This window comes from Armigeres subalbatus, chromosome 1 (assembly GCF_024139115.2).
Source record: "Armigeres subalbatus isolate Guangzhou_Male chromosome 1, GZ_Asu_2, whole genome shotgun sequence".
NCBI lineage: Eukaryota > Metazoa > Arthropoda > Insecta > Diptera > Culicidae > Armigeres > Armigeres subalbatus.
Genome location: NC_085139.1, coordinates 154,409,674 through 154,427,063, shown reverse-complemented (window position 1 = coordinate 154,427,063; position 17,390 = coordinate 154,409,674). Strand labels below are relative to the sequence as shown.

At 37.6% G+C, this 17,390-nt stretch overlaps 1 protein-coding gene across 10 annotated transcripts in view; it reads right to left on the bottom strand.

Moving 5' to 3' along the window:
• Positions 1–17,390, bottom strand: part of LOC134205326 (ceramide kinase) — a 55,786-nt gene that overhangs the window by 14,692 nt on the left and 23,704 nt on the right. The window lies entirely within an intron of this gene.

The window sequence follows — 17,390 nt, the reverse complement described above, 5'->3', positions numbered from 1 at the left end:
GTTTATTCATTATATGTACACTTTTACAGGTATTCTTCTGCCTTTGTCATTCACTTTGAGAAAGTACTTGGAATCCGAAGGAGTCATGGACACTTTAATTAATAGTATCATTCCATCTGATGATAACTATATTCGGAGTCTAATAGACGGGAGTGTTTGGAAAACCAGAACAGCAGGTCTCGATTCGAAGCTTATAATTCCGTTGAACTTATTTTTTGACGACTTCACTACTACCGATACAGTGTCACCTCATGCAGCACGTACCTCTATATGTGGAATTTATTGTTACATACCATGTCTACCTGCAAATGTTTTAACAAAATTAGAGAATATACTTGTTGTCGGTTATGTATTATCAGAAGATAGGAAAGAATATGACAATGAACGACTATTCATCAATCTCGTAAACTCATCGAACTAGAAACAGATGGCCTCGAAATCAATGTCAGAGGGGAAAAAGTCACAGTGTATTTCATGTTGGGGAATATTACTGGAGACAATTTGGGACTTTCTGGTATACTTGACTTAGTAGAATCTGCACGAGCGAATTTTTACTGTCGGATGTGTAAACGAAATAGAGAACAGAGAGAAAATGATACAATTGAACACCAGAGCTCTTTTAGGACTATACAAAATTATCAGGAGGATTTAATTTTAGATAACGTATCGATAACTGGTATTAAAAATAATAGTGTATTTAATCGCATACCATCTTTTCATATAGTTCTCAATGTTTACTTTGATTTAATGCATGACCTATGGGAGGGCATATGCATCTATGGATTAGGGCATTATTTGAATTACTTTATCAAAAGTAAAAAACTATTCACATTAGAGGATTTAAATTACCGAAAGAACTTATTTGTTTTTGGAAACCATAACTCATCTAATATTCCCAATGACATTAAAGATATAAATGTTGCGAAAAGTAAAGTAAAAATGACTGCGAGTGAAATCAAAACTCTAGTTACATTTCTTCCGCTTATCATCGGTAATCTAGTGCCTGCCGAAGATCCAGTTTGGAATCATTTCTGCGTATTACTAAAAATATGCCATATTCTGATGCTGCGGGAAATTTCACATGATCATTTGAATACCTTAAGAGAGCTCGTACAAACTCATCATACTCAATATATAACGCTTTTTAATGACAATCTTAAGCCAAAGCATCACAACTTAATTCACTACGCAACATTTATTAAGTGTTCTGGTACACCTCGCCATCAATGGACGATGAGAGGGGAGGCAAAACATAGAGAAGCCAAGCAGTATAGTAGAGTGAATAATAATAAAATCAACATTTGTAAATCACTCGGTATAAAGGCTAGTTTAAAATTTGCTTTCAATATTTTCAATAAACAGTTTATTCCTGCAACTGTTGACTTCATCAAATCTAAATTTATGGTCAGCCAACTCAAAAATGATTTCATTTCACTTTTTAATGATAATTACAAAATTGACAGAACTGCAGTGAAATATGTTAATAAGTTTTTCAAACACGGATTTGAATTCACAAAGAATACCATTGTTTTAATACAACAGAAAGATCTGGCGAGTATTTATGAAATAGAAGACATAATACTGGATCAAGACGATAATGTAATTATGACATGTTATAACGTTCACTCCCGTTGCTTTGATGAACATTTTCAATCTTTTGAGATGTATAAAACAACGATCAAGACTGTAATTTCAGGTATAAACGATATAGAAATATGTGCCATTAATTTGCATAGGGTAGACGATAAGTTATTTTTTAGATGTTGTAATTTAATGATAATAATAAATAATGTATAAATACATATATTTTACATTACTTTGAAAATTGAAAAATGGAATATATCTCAATTATGAAATCAACAATACCTTTTTTTCTCCAATGCAAGAATATTATTTAAACCAAAGGATTTTTTTTCTAAACTAAAATATATTATTGTTGAAACAACAATATGGTTTTGTTGTTACGAAACGGCAGATTTTTTTACAATAATGATTTTTATTTATTGAACTACTATGTAATATTTTTGAATCAACAATGCGGATTGTTGTTATTTGACAGCTAAATATTTCATGGCATGTTTAGAAACAATATTTTGTTTTGTTGAAAAAGACGATCGAAATTTTTTGAATCAAAAATTATAGCCGGTAGGCCGTGAGTCTACAATAAATTTTGTTGAATCAATAACGAATTCTTTTGGAAATACAACTTATTTTTCTGCGTGATTCCTACTGAAAATTTTAAATACTAGTCTGCCATATGCTGTGCTATATCTGTGGAAACAGTGACACTTTTTTACCACATTTGACCCTTTGTCAGCACTGGTGACTGTGATATATAACATAAAATTTCCATTTATTTCGACATTTCGAGACTTTGTATAGGGAGAGCTTTGGTAGGTGTTGTTCTAATATTCGAATTAAATATGAGCCCAACAGGTTGTAAAAACCCCTTCTTCAATGAGGTACCGTACAACTAAAAAACAGTAAGTATGTTGAAATTGCCCGTACTTAATATATTTGGGAAACACATGGAAAGTAATTGTCGTTTCCAACTAACAAACAAAATTTATCATTCTATTCGAAAATAAATGTTGCTGCACATTTTTGACGAAAACATTAAAACTTTGAATTTTGGTTTCTCACTAATTTGCGATCGATTTCTCAGGAATACTACTCGTTTGAGTTTATTTGCCTATGTTAAAACGCTAATGAAACAACAAGTTGACCGATTCAACTAGTATCTAAATGATTATACGCATCATTTGAAACACCAAAATCCCCTTCAAAGTAGCGATAATTATTTAAAGTGCTAATGAAACAAATCTCATAGTTGACCTTGTTTTATTCAAGGTCTACCATGACGACCTTAACAGGTGTCACAAAATACATTCTTTATTAAATATTTTTGTCGATTGTACTTTGACTCGACTACATTTTTAGTCCAAAATTGTTTTCTACTTAACTTGTTTTGCCGAATTATGTAAACTTCACTACAACACAACTTTTAGGTACATTTTTACTGGTTTTCTTTGATTTCCAATGAGTTCCATTGTTCAACATAAAAAACCCAGATTAATCCACCTAGCAGTGATGAAAGGCATTATAAAAATTTAGAAACAATGACAATTAGAAAGGTTAAAAAAGCGCTTTAAAAAATAGATCACATTTTTTCGATCATTTTGCATGTTATTGCATTGATTAAAAGGCATTGCCACCATTTTAAAATAAACAAATAGGTTTTGAAATTGTTTTTTCAAGGAACCCTTAGGAAAATAAACAATGATTTTTCAATAATTCCTAAATGCAATGTCCGATCGAGCCAAATAGCAAACAGTGGGACCATATTCCCCATCGAATGCAACTTGTTGCGAGTAAATCGGATAATGCTAAGTTCCAAAAAGTGTGTCTACAAAATTTGTACACATACACACATACAGACATCACCTCACCGGGCCTTCTATCAAAAGTTCTTTGGAGCAACTTTGTTGTACGAGAAAGGAAAAAACATGAGAGTTGAAAATTGTGAATTGGTTAGTGAGCAGCCTCAACATATGACTGTTACGGAGCGTGCGTGGTTGGACCTTCAGGTCTACTTGTTCTAACATAACTCCACGATCCCTGCAAGGTATCGGCTTTCGTAGCTCGGTAGGCGAAATAGTATTGTACTTGACTCGTCTTACGTATCCTTACTTATCTGTCAAAGGTACAAAAAAGTAGTGGAATTCAACATGCTTGCCACCTTGGTACACGTTTTGTAGCACGTTTCTTAGTATGAGCATGGACATGATTGACCGCCCACGGTTGCTACTCAGTTAATGCCAGGTCAGCTGTAATTACACAGCGAACCAACATATGATGTTTGGGACTAACATGATTTTCATTGTGTAGAAGTAGTGACCCCAATAATTCAGGAATGGGAAGAAAAATGTTGACGTGAAACTCGCTTTGATGGAAGCCAACGAGTCATCTGCACTTCCACGAGAAATCAGTAGGTTTATGGATATATGGGGTTGGTATTTTAATAAATAATAAATTTAATAATTCTACCGGCTCCGGATCTCCAGGAAATCCAGGAGGAGATTGGCCGGCTGAAGAACAACAAAGCCCCTGGGGTTGACCAACTACCAGGAGAGCTATTTAAACACGGTGGTGAGGCACTGGCTAGAGCGCTGCACTGGGTCATTACCAAGATTTGGGAGGAGGAAGTTTTGCCGCAAGAGTGGGTGGAAGGTGTCGTGTGTCCCATCTACAAAGAGGGCGATAAGCTGGATTGTAGCAACTACCGCGCAATCACATTGCTGAACGCCGCCTACAAGGTACTCTCCCAAATTTTATGCCGTCGACTAGCACCAATTGCAAGGAAGTTCGTGGGGCAGTACCAGGCGAGTATTATGGGCGAACGCTCCACCACGGACCAGGTGTTCGCCATTCGCCAAGTACTGCAGACATGCCGCGAATACAACGTGCCCACACATCATCTATTCATCGACTTCAAAGCCGCATATGATACAATCGATCGGGACCAGCTATGGCAGCTAATGCACGAAAACGGATTTCCGGATAAACTGACACGGTTGATCAAAGCGACGATGGATCGGGTGATGTGCGTAGTTCGAGTTTCAGGGGCATTCTCGAGCCCCTTCGAAACCCGCAGAGGGTCACGGCAAGGTGATGGTCTTTCATGTCTGCTATTCAACATCGCTTTGGAAGGGGAATACGAAGAGCAGGGATTATCACGAGTGGTACAATTTTCAATAAGACCGTCTAGCTATTTGGATTCGCCGACGACATAGATATTATGGCACGTAACTTTGAGAAGATGTAGGAAGCCTACATCAGACTGAAGAGGGAAGCCAAGCGGATCGGACTAGTCATCAACACGTCGAAGACGAAGTACATGATAGGAAGAGGTTCAAGAGAAGACAATGTGAGCCACCCACCGCGAGGCATCGGTGGTGACGAAATCGAGGTGGTAGAAGAATTTGTGTACTTGGGCTCACTGGTGACTGCCCAAAAAGGTACCAGCAGAGAATTTCGGAGACGCATAGTGGCTGGAAATCGTACATACTTTGGACTCCGCAAGACGCTCGGATCGAATAGAGTTCGCCGCCGTACCAAACTGGCAATCTACAAAACGCTCATTAGACCGGTAGTCCTCTACGGACACGAGACCTGGACGATGCTCGTGGAGGACCAACGCGCACTCGGAGTTTTCGAAAGGAAAGTGTTGCGTACCATCTATGGTGGGGTGCAGATGGCGGACGGTACGTGGAGGAGGCGAATGAACCACGAGTTGCATCAGCTGTTGGGAGAACCATCCATCGTTCACACCGCGAAAATCGGAAGACTGCGGTGGACCGGGCACGTAGCCAGAATGTCGGACAATAACCCGGTGAAAATGGTTCTCGACAACGATCCGACGGGTATAATAAGGCGAGGTGTGCAGCGGGCAAGGTGGATCGATCAGGTGGACGATGACTTGCGGACCCTCTGTAGACTGCGTGGTTGGCGACGTGTAGCCATGGACCGAGCCGAATGGAGAAGACTGTTATATACCGCACAGGCCACTTCGGCCTTAGTCTGAATAAATTTAATAATGACAACCCCATATATCCATCATTCTGCTATAATTACCAGGGTTCATTTTAATAAACGACAGGGATTGAATCCAAAAAAATGAAGGAGCTCTCACTTATCATTTCTGTATAAATATTGGGGTCGTCCACAAAATACGTCACACCACTAGGGGTGAGGAGGGGGTCTTAGCAGCGTAACGATCCATACAAAAATATTAGGGGGTTGCTACAAAAAGCATGTCTAAGGGGGGAAAGGGAGTTGAAAGTCGCCAATTTTTACGCGACGTGTTTTATGGATCTCTACACGATATGTAGCATACCATTAGAGACTTTTTTCGCAAGCTGCCATGATGAATAACTGATTCCGGAGGCTATACCTCATCATAAATATCTTTTAAAAAAGCTCCGAACGCGGGAGCACTGATGCATGATGGTTAGGGTGGCTCAAAAAACACTTTTTCAAATTTTTCGATGGGCCGCCCTCTTATTCGGTTCTATTTGATGCCCTGATGCTTTGGACAAAATTTCAGCCAGATCGGTCAACGTTTGGGCAGTGCTAAACTCGTTGGAAGTTTATATGGAAAAATGTATGCAGAAACATCCAAAAACTGTGATTTGCAGTTGGACGGCACAACTTACGATGAAGAACTATGATACTCATTCAGCTCTTGTAGAATTAAATATAGAATGTTATGTTGAAAACCGCGAGAAGATTTGAGTTTATTAGGCAAAGATATTAGCATTTAACTGGAGTGTTGTAGGGGTGAATTTATTTCTTTTCAAAGGTAAAAGAAACGAAATTTGCTCAAACCCCACTGCAGAGAAATGCTAATAACTTAGCCGGGCAAACTCAAATCTTCTCGCGGTTTTCTGCATAAAATTCTGTATTAAATTCTCCAAGATCTGAATGAGTATCATAGTTTTTCATCGTAAGTTGTGTAGTCCAGCTGCAATTTACTGTTTTTGGATGTTTCTGCATACATTTTTCCATATAAACTTTCAACGAGTTTAGCACCGCCCAAACGTTAACCGATTTGGCTGAAATTTTGTCCAGAGCATCAGGGCATCAAATAGAACCGAATAAGAGGGCGGCCCATCAAAAAAGTTGAACAAAGTTTTTCCCATACTAATTTGAGCCACCCTAATGATGGTGCATTTCAATTTGTTCTAGTTACACGCGACTCCCAACATAAAATGAGCGAGAACAAAGCCGGAATCATCACTTCTCTGTGAGGGCTGCCTATCCGATTCTGCTTTTTTAAGTTTGATTAATTTGGTTTCATGGCTTGTTATGATTCGAAACAGTTTTTGTCTTTCTTTTATCGTTGTTCGTTATCCATTGAGAGCGATTTCTGCAAACCCTGGTAAAACAGAATGCCGGGTATAGCGAGTAGTTTGATCGTGGTTAAACTAAAACACAACCGAACGTGCGTTCCGACCGAACAAAGCAGAACAAATATTTCGATGATTGCGCGATCATTCTGCGTGTTAGAGGATACGATCGTTTCGATACGATCGAACGCGTCTGGAATGTTGGGGGCTCAACCTTCAAATGAAAGCTTAGGGTATAACAAAAGAAAAATTAAACCGTCTAAGACGAATTAAGTACTGTCCATTTAATTCCACCAGTTAATTTTCGTTATCTTTGCAGATACGTATTTCGACCACAACTGTGTGGTCGTCTTCAGTGTCTTGTACTTGTTTAATACATTCCACTAAAAGAGCTTAATATATTTTTCTGGAAAAGAAAAATTGTTCTACGACAACTCTGGGAAAATACGTTTAGGGGTAGCCCCGACGCATTTTATGAAAAAAGTGCATTTTTTATAGGGAACATCGAAAAACATGGTCTATCGGAAAAAAATCGATGGAACCCATTTCATATTTTTTACATTTAACTTGGGAGTTTAACTTTATGGTAGAATATTGATACGGAATGTTTTAGGTCATTTCCCAGAGTTGTCGTAGAACAATTTTTCTTTTGTTATACCCTAAGCTTTCATTTGAAGGTTGAGCCCCCGGCATTCCAGACTTTGTCCAATTTTGGGACACCCTATTATTCACTCACCCGCACAACGCAGAACAAAATTTGTTGATGATCGCACGATTGTTCTGCGTGTTAGAAGACACATGATCGGATACCCCAAGTAACCACCAAGCATTAATTAATGCATGTATTCAATCACAGATCATCATATTAAATGCTAATTGCATTATATCAGTTTTAACGATGTAAAGATGCATTTATTCATCAACTGTCAAGCAACGATACACTAGTTTAGCGTTACGAATGCAGCGATGCATTACTTATGTTTTATTTCAACATGTCAAAGTAATGAAGCATTATTTCGGTCGTAAAAAGGCCTTTTTCCACTTTAAGTCAACTTTAATGGCTGTATTATTTGCAATCATATATAGCTCCATGGTTACTTGGGACGTACTTCAAAATACGATTCTATTATAATGCACGAGGAACTGAGTCCTGGTAGATCTCGAGAAGTTTTGACTAGAGGCCTTGATTATCAAGGCCTCTAGTTTTGACAAGAATTTTCATCTAAATAGTTTAGTAATACAGGTACACTAAAAAAATAAATCACATATCCAAAGGAAATTTTCCGATTGAAAAGCTATATGAATTTCATTAAAAATTAATAACAATTGCCTCAGAAGAATCAGACAAAATCAATGTGACAAATAAATTTCAATTGAAATCACATAGATCTCAATTTTCAATTAGCAGCTATTGGATTTCCATATGGTCGGGGCTCAGCCAAACCACACCAAGCGGCTTTTTGACTGACTTGTGATAATTTATGATTACCGTCGTGCCGGGCTTCATTTGGCAAATCAGGAGCTAGGTACTTTAAACGTTTTAAAACAAAAATGAAAACGAACATTATTATTAAGTTGTCATTAATACCGATCGGGTGTCTTGTTGATAGTTGGATGTCAACTTTCTGTTTCAAATTTGGTATTTTTCCTTTTATTTTTTTCGAAAAATCAAAAAACCTCGGGGGCGAGTCAAAAAAAGCCCCGCACAACGGTAAGTGAATCTGTTACACGAAAAGTTTGGCAAAAAATTGTAAATTTTTCATTGGCGCTTGATGTGATTTGGCTGAGCCCCGACCATATAGAAATCGTATCCAGTTTTCCGCGAGCGGTTATGGCTGCCAGCTTGCCTGCGGGTCAGTCTCTGATATGACGTTTGTGGAGGTCAACTGCACCCACCGGTCCGAGCATTCTGACCAATGTTGCATATAAGAAGGTGCTGATTCAGTGAATTCAAACCTTCTTATATACCACATTGATCAAAATGCTCGAATGGTGGGTGCAGTTGACCTCCAGAAACGTCAAATCAGAGACTAACCCGCAGGCATGCTGGCGGCCATTACCGCTCGCGGAAAACTGGATAGAAATCAACTGGTTGACAGTAAGGAAAGTGCTTAGTGTTGGGCGACGGGTGGGATACAACTCAAGACAAAATTTTCAAAACGACTTATCTGCTTTTGTAAACAAAGATTCAAACGACGAATTGACGAATCTGATAGCTCTCCCACGCAAACCAACACCACCAACAGGAAGGTGAAGGTTTCCGCTACCTGTTGATGGTGTTAGTTTGCGTGGGAGAGCTATCAGATTCGTCAAATCGTCGTTTGAATCTTTGTTTACAAAAGCAGATAAGTCGTTTTGAAAATTTTGTCTTGAACTCGTTGATTTCACTACTCACAATCTAAGGACATTTTTCTCATTCGGCCAAACGATATTAACAGCAAAATGGCTTGATAGCTGAATAGACTAATAGTGTACAGGCATACAGACATAATCTTCTTCTTCTTCTTTGGCATTACATCCCCACACTGGGACAGAGCCGCCTCGCAGCTTAGTTGCGTTGCGTTGCGTTGCGTTGCGTTGTAACGGAGTATTTCGTAGATTGCATACTGATAGCTGTCATGTATATTCTTTAACTTTCTTACCCCAACTGCTTATGGATTACTATTTGGGAATTAATAGCAACCCAATTGGAGGTCCAAAATGATAAAGCATGAAAACTACCATTGCCGGCCACGCCCATCTTCTCCGTTACTAGGAAAGGGAAGGAAATGATGATATGACATCTACTTAGTGAGAGGTCAGCGACTCACCGACGCCCTCATAGATGTCAAGGAGTTGGATGGTTGGTAGGGAATTTAGTTTTGGAATATCATCATAAGCAAATGATATGATAAGTTTATTCAAACGTTGGGAGTGACCATGCTAAGAAATTTATGTCACTCCGTTTTCCTAGATGTTTAACTTCCTGGGATGGGACAAGTTATTAGACTTGCCCTGGCTAATAAGCCTAGGTTTAAGCGCCATTGCTCGCTCTCTGAAACGAGAAGAGAAGAATCATATATGGAAAACCCCTCCCGCATGTGCTAATGTCAAATTTAAACTAAAAGTATTGGCACTGAAAAAGGTGGGAATTTAGAGCATGATGTAAGAAATTTAGCTGGACAGCCGAATAAGCTCTACTAACACATTTTAATATCCACAACTCAAAACAAGTGAAAAATATTATTATTCTAAATTATTAGCGACATGTAACAGAAATTTGTATATATTTGAACATCATGCAATATAAGGTAAAATGTTATTTGATGAATATATTTTTAAACGGATTTCGCGATGAAAACGAAACATTATCAATAGAAAACCCATGTATCGAAACTTCAAACGCATTTCATTTGATAACTATAGTGTAAAAACATACCGCTTTTTGTTTACCATTGAAAGTCAATGTTTAGTTATTTTGTTTTCACTAACCTTTTGATGGATTATCGCAGTACCTAACGATATTTAACTTTTTTGTTTGCCAGTTGTTACAAGTTTGGAAGAAAATCACCTTATACTGTGAAATAATCTAAGTAAAATAATAAATCATATCTCAGTGATTTACGTTTTTATTGATTGTTTTCACACAAATCATAAGTAGTGGACTGTAGCTATATTATATGCAATGGGCAGTATGAGTTTGATCATCCTTCATTTTTTTATTTAAGTTTAATGTTTGAAATGATCCATATTAAAACATCTTGAATGGACTGCCATTGGGAATCAGTTCAATGGATATAACGGATCTAAGATCTCTGTCTAATTAATATAAATGAGTCAACGAGAATTTAAAACAAAATGAAACGAGCTAATAATAATTATACGTATATACAGAGTTATTTTCCCAAGACTACCTTGGACTAAACAACAAAAGGGCGGTAATAAAACATGAAAACTTTAGAAAATCAAGTATAAATCTCCACGTAACTAATTATCAGCTATATGTTTGAAGCTGAACGCAGTGTAGCACAAAACAAAACCAGAATATAAATAAATTGGAACGGACTTACTATTTTTCGCTATCAAGGGAAAAGAAATTCGTCTTTGCACTGAGGTACATGCCATGTCTGTATTTCCTCTAATCCTTGAGTCTTCAGTAACAATTCCAGATTAGAAACCAGTCCAATACCAGCGGCCAATGCAGGGAATAACTTCATTTTGATAATGCAGGCTCCGTTTGATAAAAACACAACTCCGTCAATTCCGTCGGAATTCTTTTTACAAACAAACAGCATAACGGCATAACAGCATGACCATTACCGGGATTGAAGGTTTAATTTTGCACGAAACTTGGAAAAACTAACAAGCAGCGATATCCTTCTTGGCTGCAAACAGCTTCTTAACTATTTGATTGTTCATGTCTTGTAGCTCTTGCAGCTCTTGTAAAAGTTTCCAGGGATATATGGAATCATTCACCATTATAACGATTATAACACAAGCACAAGGTCCTTGGCCAAAACACTTTTTGAGAAATTGACCGGCTGACTTGAGTTGGTCGCTTTCATTTTTGATCAATACGCTTGATTTAGGGCCCGAAAACAATCTCTATTTTTTCAAATTGCAGGACATTAATAAATTTCAGACGGGAGGAAATTATTTTCACGTCAGTCAGCTATCACAGCATACTACGATCTCTCCAGAGCCGCCTCACAGCTTAGTGTTCATTAAGCACTTCCACAGTTATTAACTGCGAGGTTTCTAAGCCAGGTTACCATTTTTGCATTCGTATATCATGAGGCTAACACGATGATACTTTCATGCCCAGGGAAGTCGAGACAATTTTCAATCCGAAAATTGCCTAAACCGGCACCGGGAATCGAACTCAGTCACCCTCAGCATGGTCTTGCTTTGTAGCCGCGTGTCTTACCGCACGGCTAAGGAGGGCACATAATACATAAATCATTTTTCCATAAAATTCATCATCACGGAAACATTAGCGACATTGGTTGTTCCTTTCGACTTGGGAAAATCAAGAACCAGATGATGAAAGTCAGTAAATATCAAGCCCGAACAAAACCAATTAACGAGCCAACGAGCTGTGTTGCTTGGCCAACTGACAAATTCTATAATTGCTCAATAAATCGGTGCACGATCAATTGTTATGTATTATGGCTGTTCGTCTGTGCTTATATGTAGACTACGAGCTTTATCTATCGATATAAAGTATTTTGATATATATAAAAAAAATTTACCCGATAAAATAGTTCGCCAAATGATGCAATTTTAATTTTAAATCAAATGCACACATTTCAAACATACAAAGAAACGCAACATTTAATCATATAATTGTACTCTATGTTATATTTCTTGTAAATTTCATCTCTATCTTCTTCTATATATAAAAATGAGTTTGTTTTTCCTTTGAAGCTATATAACTCATAAACGGATGGACCGATTAGCAGGATTTTCTCACTATTCGATTTGTCTTGATATCGGCTATGTTTATGTCTATGAAGAATGGACTTTTTTACTGAGAAAGTTGGAAAATTATCATAATACAACGTTTTCATATGTTCTGTGGAAAGCCATCAAGTTCGAAGTGAAATCGATCTAGAATACGACGCTGCAATCAACTAAACGATTGATAATCAAATAAAAAAAAACAACACTAGCGAGATTGGGCAGGTTCGTTTAAAATAATTTCGAATATTTTTATTGGTTTGTATTCTCAATTTCTTTTTCTGGACTTTGTTAAAAACTTTGCTAAAATCGATCAAGAAAAGTTTGAGCAATTTGTTTGAGAGAAGCGTGAATTTTGGACGTATTATGTTGATATCCTAAGCAAAAATAGTAATCAAACAGAGGTTTTGGTGTTGCGGTCTATTTTGTATTCGCGTGGAGGCGACGTATATTCCTTATTTGGTGCAAAAACGTCTACAAGTTGAAATCAATAAGGCTAGCATACTTCTTTTCATACGCCAAAAACACATTAATTAACTAAAAGCTTATCCTTAACCGACTAGACGAGCTCGGTGGTCTAGTGGCTACCGCTTCTGCCTTATAAGCAGGAGATCGTGGGTTCAATTCCAGGTTCGTCCCTTTCCTACTTTGTATTTCTATCATTGTTCTTTCTGTGTTTCACGTTCTACCAACACGATTCCTACTGTTATACCCTTCCATACTAACAATTCCAAAACCTCCCGTGGCACATATGAGAGGTCGTAGAGTTCTCTGCATCTTTCTTAAGTAGGTGTCCGACTAACCATCCTCCCCCTTCCCTAGCATTCGCAAGGACGTGGCCAGGACAGATCCGGGCTATTGGAGAGTGCATTGCTTCCATCTAAGAGATAATGATTAGTCCCAAATCAATATCTGTGGTAACGGATGAAAGTGATGCTACTCTCATACAATAATCCAGGCTTGGACCACCTACGAATTTGTGCGAATTGCTCAATGCTAATGCTAATGCTAAAATTCTTATCCATAAGCGATTGGCTTGCTACAAGTTGTATTCGGCGGATTGTTTCTCAACGAATATAAATAAACGAATTCTCGCGTTTAGTATCATAGGGACATAACTGCATCGACCGATTTCTCTTCATCGATATTTTCTTCTTATCACCGAAGCAAATTTCAATAGTTTACCTTAGATTTTATAGCTCGGGTCGATGAAGTATAGTTGCAGCTTGCACCAGAAGCAACAAGCATGGTTGTAACTTTTAATTTAGTTGAATTATTAATGGAAGAAAAATCGATTAAGAGAAATCGATCAATACAGTTACGCTTCTATAATACTAAGCGCGAGAAATAAATACGTGGTTAAAATTTATTAATTTACTGGCTAACCGGAGTTTTGACAACACCTCAATTTTATTCGATTTTTTGTGTTGTCAATTCTTTGCTTAATTGCAGCCGAATCAAAACCAAACCTCGAAAAATAAATCTAGATGTGAACATATTTAAATATTGAAGCTATCACACTAAATTTATAATCTTCCTTATGCATATATGATTTTTCTTACATCTAGAGCACGATGAAAGTACCAACGCCGTTAGGTAGATGATTCAGGGAATATTATAAAATTATGTGTGTATGAACATTACTGAAAGCAAAAGACAAAATCCAGTTAGGACTTAATTTTGGCGCAAACCCGCGTAAGAAATCACGTTAAAAAAACACGAAACACAGAGTTGCTCAAAAAATCCCGAGTAATGATAAACCACGTTAAAAGCTATTCAAATGCCACAATAAGTAAATAAATGTGGTATATGATAGCGGAACAGCAAAACCCATTCGATTTTGGCAACGCTAACATTATGAATGCGTTACAAAAATCGAACAGGCTCTGTAATACAATGAACGCCACACCGCAATTTCCGGCAACACCATGTTGTTTTATGTTTTGCCCCATTCCCTAGAGTTGGTATAGCTACTACGATTTCATATCGACGGTCATGGCAAATATATTATATTAACAATATAGGTCACTTCGCTCTTCCCCATACATCAAAAAAGAGACAACCTTACTAGTGAATACAGCACCATCTGTTATCTGAAATGGTCGATAAACTTGTTTTGGCCATTATCTTCTAAGTGTGTAGATGTGACGTTTCTCCTGAAAATCAATACCAAATTTTCAAAAAAACTTATCTGCTTTTGTAAACAAAGATTCAAACGTCAAATTGAAAAAATTGATATCACTCCCACACAACCAACAGCTAGCTGAAGCATTCACCTACGTGTTGGTTGGTTTGCGTGGGAGTGCTATCAGATTCGTCAAATCAACGTTTTAATCCATGGATTTTTTAAAATGGTAAGATATTGAGAGATAAAGCCATTTCATCCATTGAACGCAGTAGGAATGGCTTCCATAAAGTATTTCACTATTCTTACCTTATTTTTGCTGCATTCGATAAAAAAGGAGAGATTTTTATCGAGAAGCTTGTTGTTAAATCCAAAAATGGTGAAGTTCAATTTACCCAGATTTTAGTACAAATGGCACAAATTAATTTTGACGTTTACTCAGGTTTTTACAACTCTCTAGACGACGCAGAATTCTGATAAATCTATCATGTCCCTGTGTAATCTCAGAATAGCGTAGGGAGAAACAGATTCGAAAAATTTGTGTGTTAAGCCGAGCCGTAATCTAGCTGTCAGTGTGAGCCGAAAACGAAACACTCAGCAAGACATTTTTTGAAGGCAATATAACAACAATAATGCACAAATTAAAATTTAGTCTTTTCAGGTGGCGCCTACGTTGATTGTTTTTTCTAGTTGAAAGTTTATCTGTTGCATTACGACAGTATATATTTAATTTGATGTGTAGTATCGAGAGCTCCCTATCAGGCGTGTACTATGTATCTTTTGTTTACGTTTTGTTTATCGTGTTTACGCTTCCTGTCGATGGCCCATGTTAATGATAAACTAACTAGTAAAAAAATGTATCGATTCCACAATTTTGCCATTCCGTCCTTTTCATGAAGGACTCTTGCTATTTAGATTTGACACCACTTGCGTCAATTAGGGTTGCGCGAAATTTTAGCGTGTAGTAGTTGCATTTCTGCCACGGGTGGCGCCACATACGCTAAAGCATGGGTCGCCAGTATTGCATGAGAGTGAGCTATATTGTTAATATAATATATTTGGTCATGGTCTAAGTTTTCATAACACTAGTAGTCAACCAATAGGTACCTATATCAAATGCTACACAAATCTAACAAACTATTTGTTAAAGTATGTGATCTCGTAATGAAAATGATTTCTCATTTGATTCGACATACCTTTAAGTTGTTAAAGGTAAATAATGCCAACACCCTACATATATGTATACCAACATCGCAAACAGAGGCTCCATGGTAATGAGTGACTAATCGCGGAAGCAATGATCATCGCGGCGCCACAGCTGAAGAAGCTGAACGAACGCACACAAATATCGCTGTCTACTGGACAGTCGCGTCGCTGAATTTTCAAGATTAAGGTCAACTAAATTATCTTTCTTTCCTTCCCTCTGTCGTCTGTACCGTCGCTCATGCGATGGTTGGGTATGTGCGGCAGCTTGAGGTGATCCCATTCGAAATTATCACATAAACATTCGGTTATGTTTGGTAGAATTTGACTTTATAAAGGGTTCATATAGTTTTGAGCACTTTCTCATGTGCATAGTACATTTCGATCCCTAATTAAAATTGGGCACCCCTACATAGTTTGAACGGAATGTTTCCAGTAGCGAAAAAACATACTGTGTGCCGGTTTTTGATAATAGACCGGTTTTTAAGTTGTTCTGGAGTGGATTTTCTATCAACTGCGAGGAGAGCTACTGAAACAGGGAGGCATTGGCTAAAGCTGTATTGGCTAATTAACAGCTGCGCTATGGAAGGCCTTTGATGCACATAATTCGGCAGCACAAAGCTGCCTTGAAAACTGAAGGGAATAATTGAAATATTGAAAATTACTTCGAATGCTTAGAAAGCTTTCTAAATAAAACCTAGATTAATCCACCTAGCGATGACGGCGACGTTTGGTTTCGCCTTAGTGTGATACACATCATAAGTAATTGCTTACATTACGGCTCTTGCAAACGCTGTATAGCGAATCAACAAAAGATATTTTAGTTACTAGATAAAGATTGTCGCTTCGGTTCCCTTTGTTCTGCTGGATTTGCCTTCTTTGGCATTTAGCTCCCATATCTTCGCCAGCAAAAGATTTTCCGGACAGCGACGACAGCGACAATCTTTATCTGGTAACTAAAATATCTTTTGAATCAACCAACCAAGCTTATATGGTTCAACACACCATTTTCTCCATAACTTTGGAACGCAATGACCGTTCGTGATTATATTCAAAAGTGATCAACTAGGTATCCCCCAGAGAATGTGAAATACGAATATGAGACATATTTTCAGACTACTAATGAAAAATTGTCACACTAATATCTCAGCCGTCTATGACCCGATTTGAACTCTTTTGGGCTTAAACAGAAGCTGTAATATTGCCATTTAAGGCGGCAAATCAAATCTGCAGCCTCTTTGTATTTTTTTAAAAATTGTTAAATTTTCAGAAATATCCCTTATTTTATTTTGAAATCGATAAAAGCATGATAATATCAGTTATTTTATATTCAATTGAAGGTCATATGCATAGAAATTGTAATATGCACGGGGCATACACAACCATTCAAAAGTGTAAGAAGGGTTGCGTTCACTGTAGGTGGATTAAGTCGGGTTTTTATACATTCAGTTGATTTTTCCCCTATAACGTTCATGCTTCGAACTATTTATCGACTTCAAAGCTGCATATGGTAAATCGATCGGGACCAGCTATGGTTGATCAAGGCGACGATTGATAGTGATTGTGTAATTCAAGTTTCATGGAAATTCTTGATTCCATTAGGAACGCGCGAACATCTATTTAGAGGAAATAATACGAAAGGCAGGGATTGACACGAGTGGTACGATTTTCAAGAAGTCCGTTCAGCTATTTGGTTTCGCCGACGACATTGATGT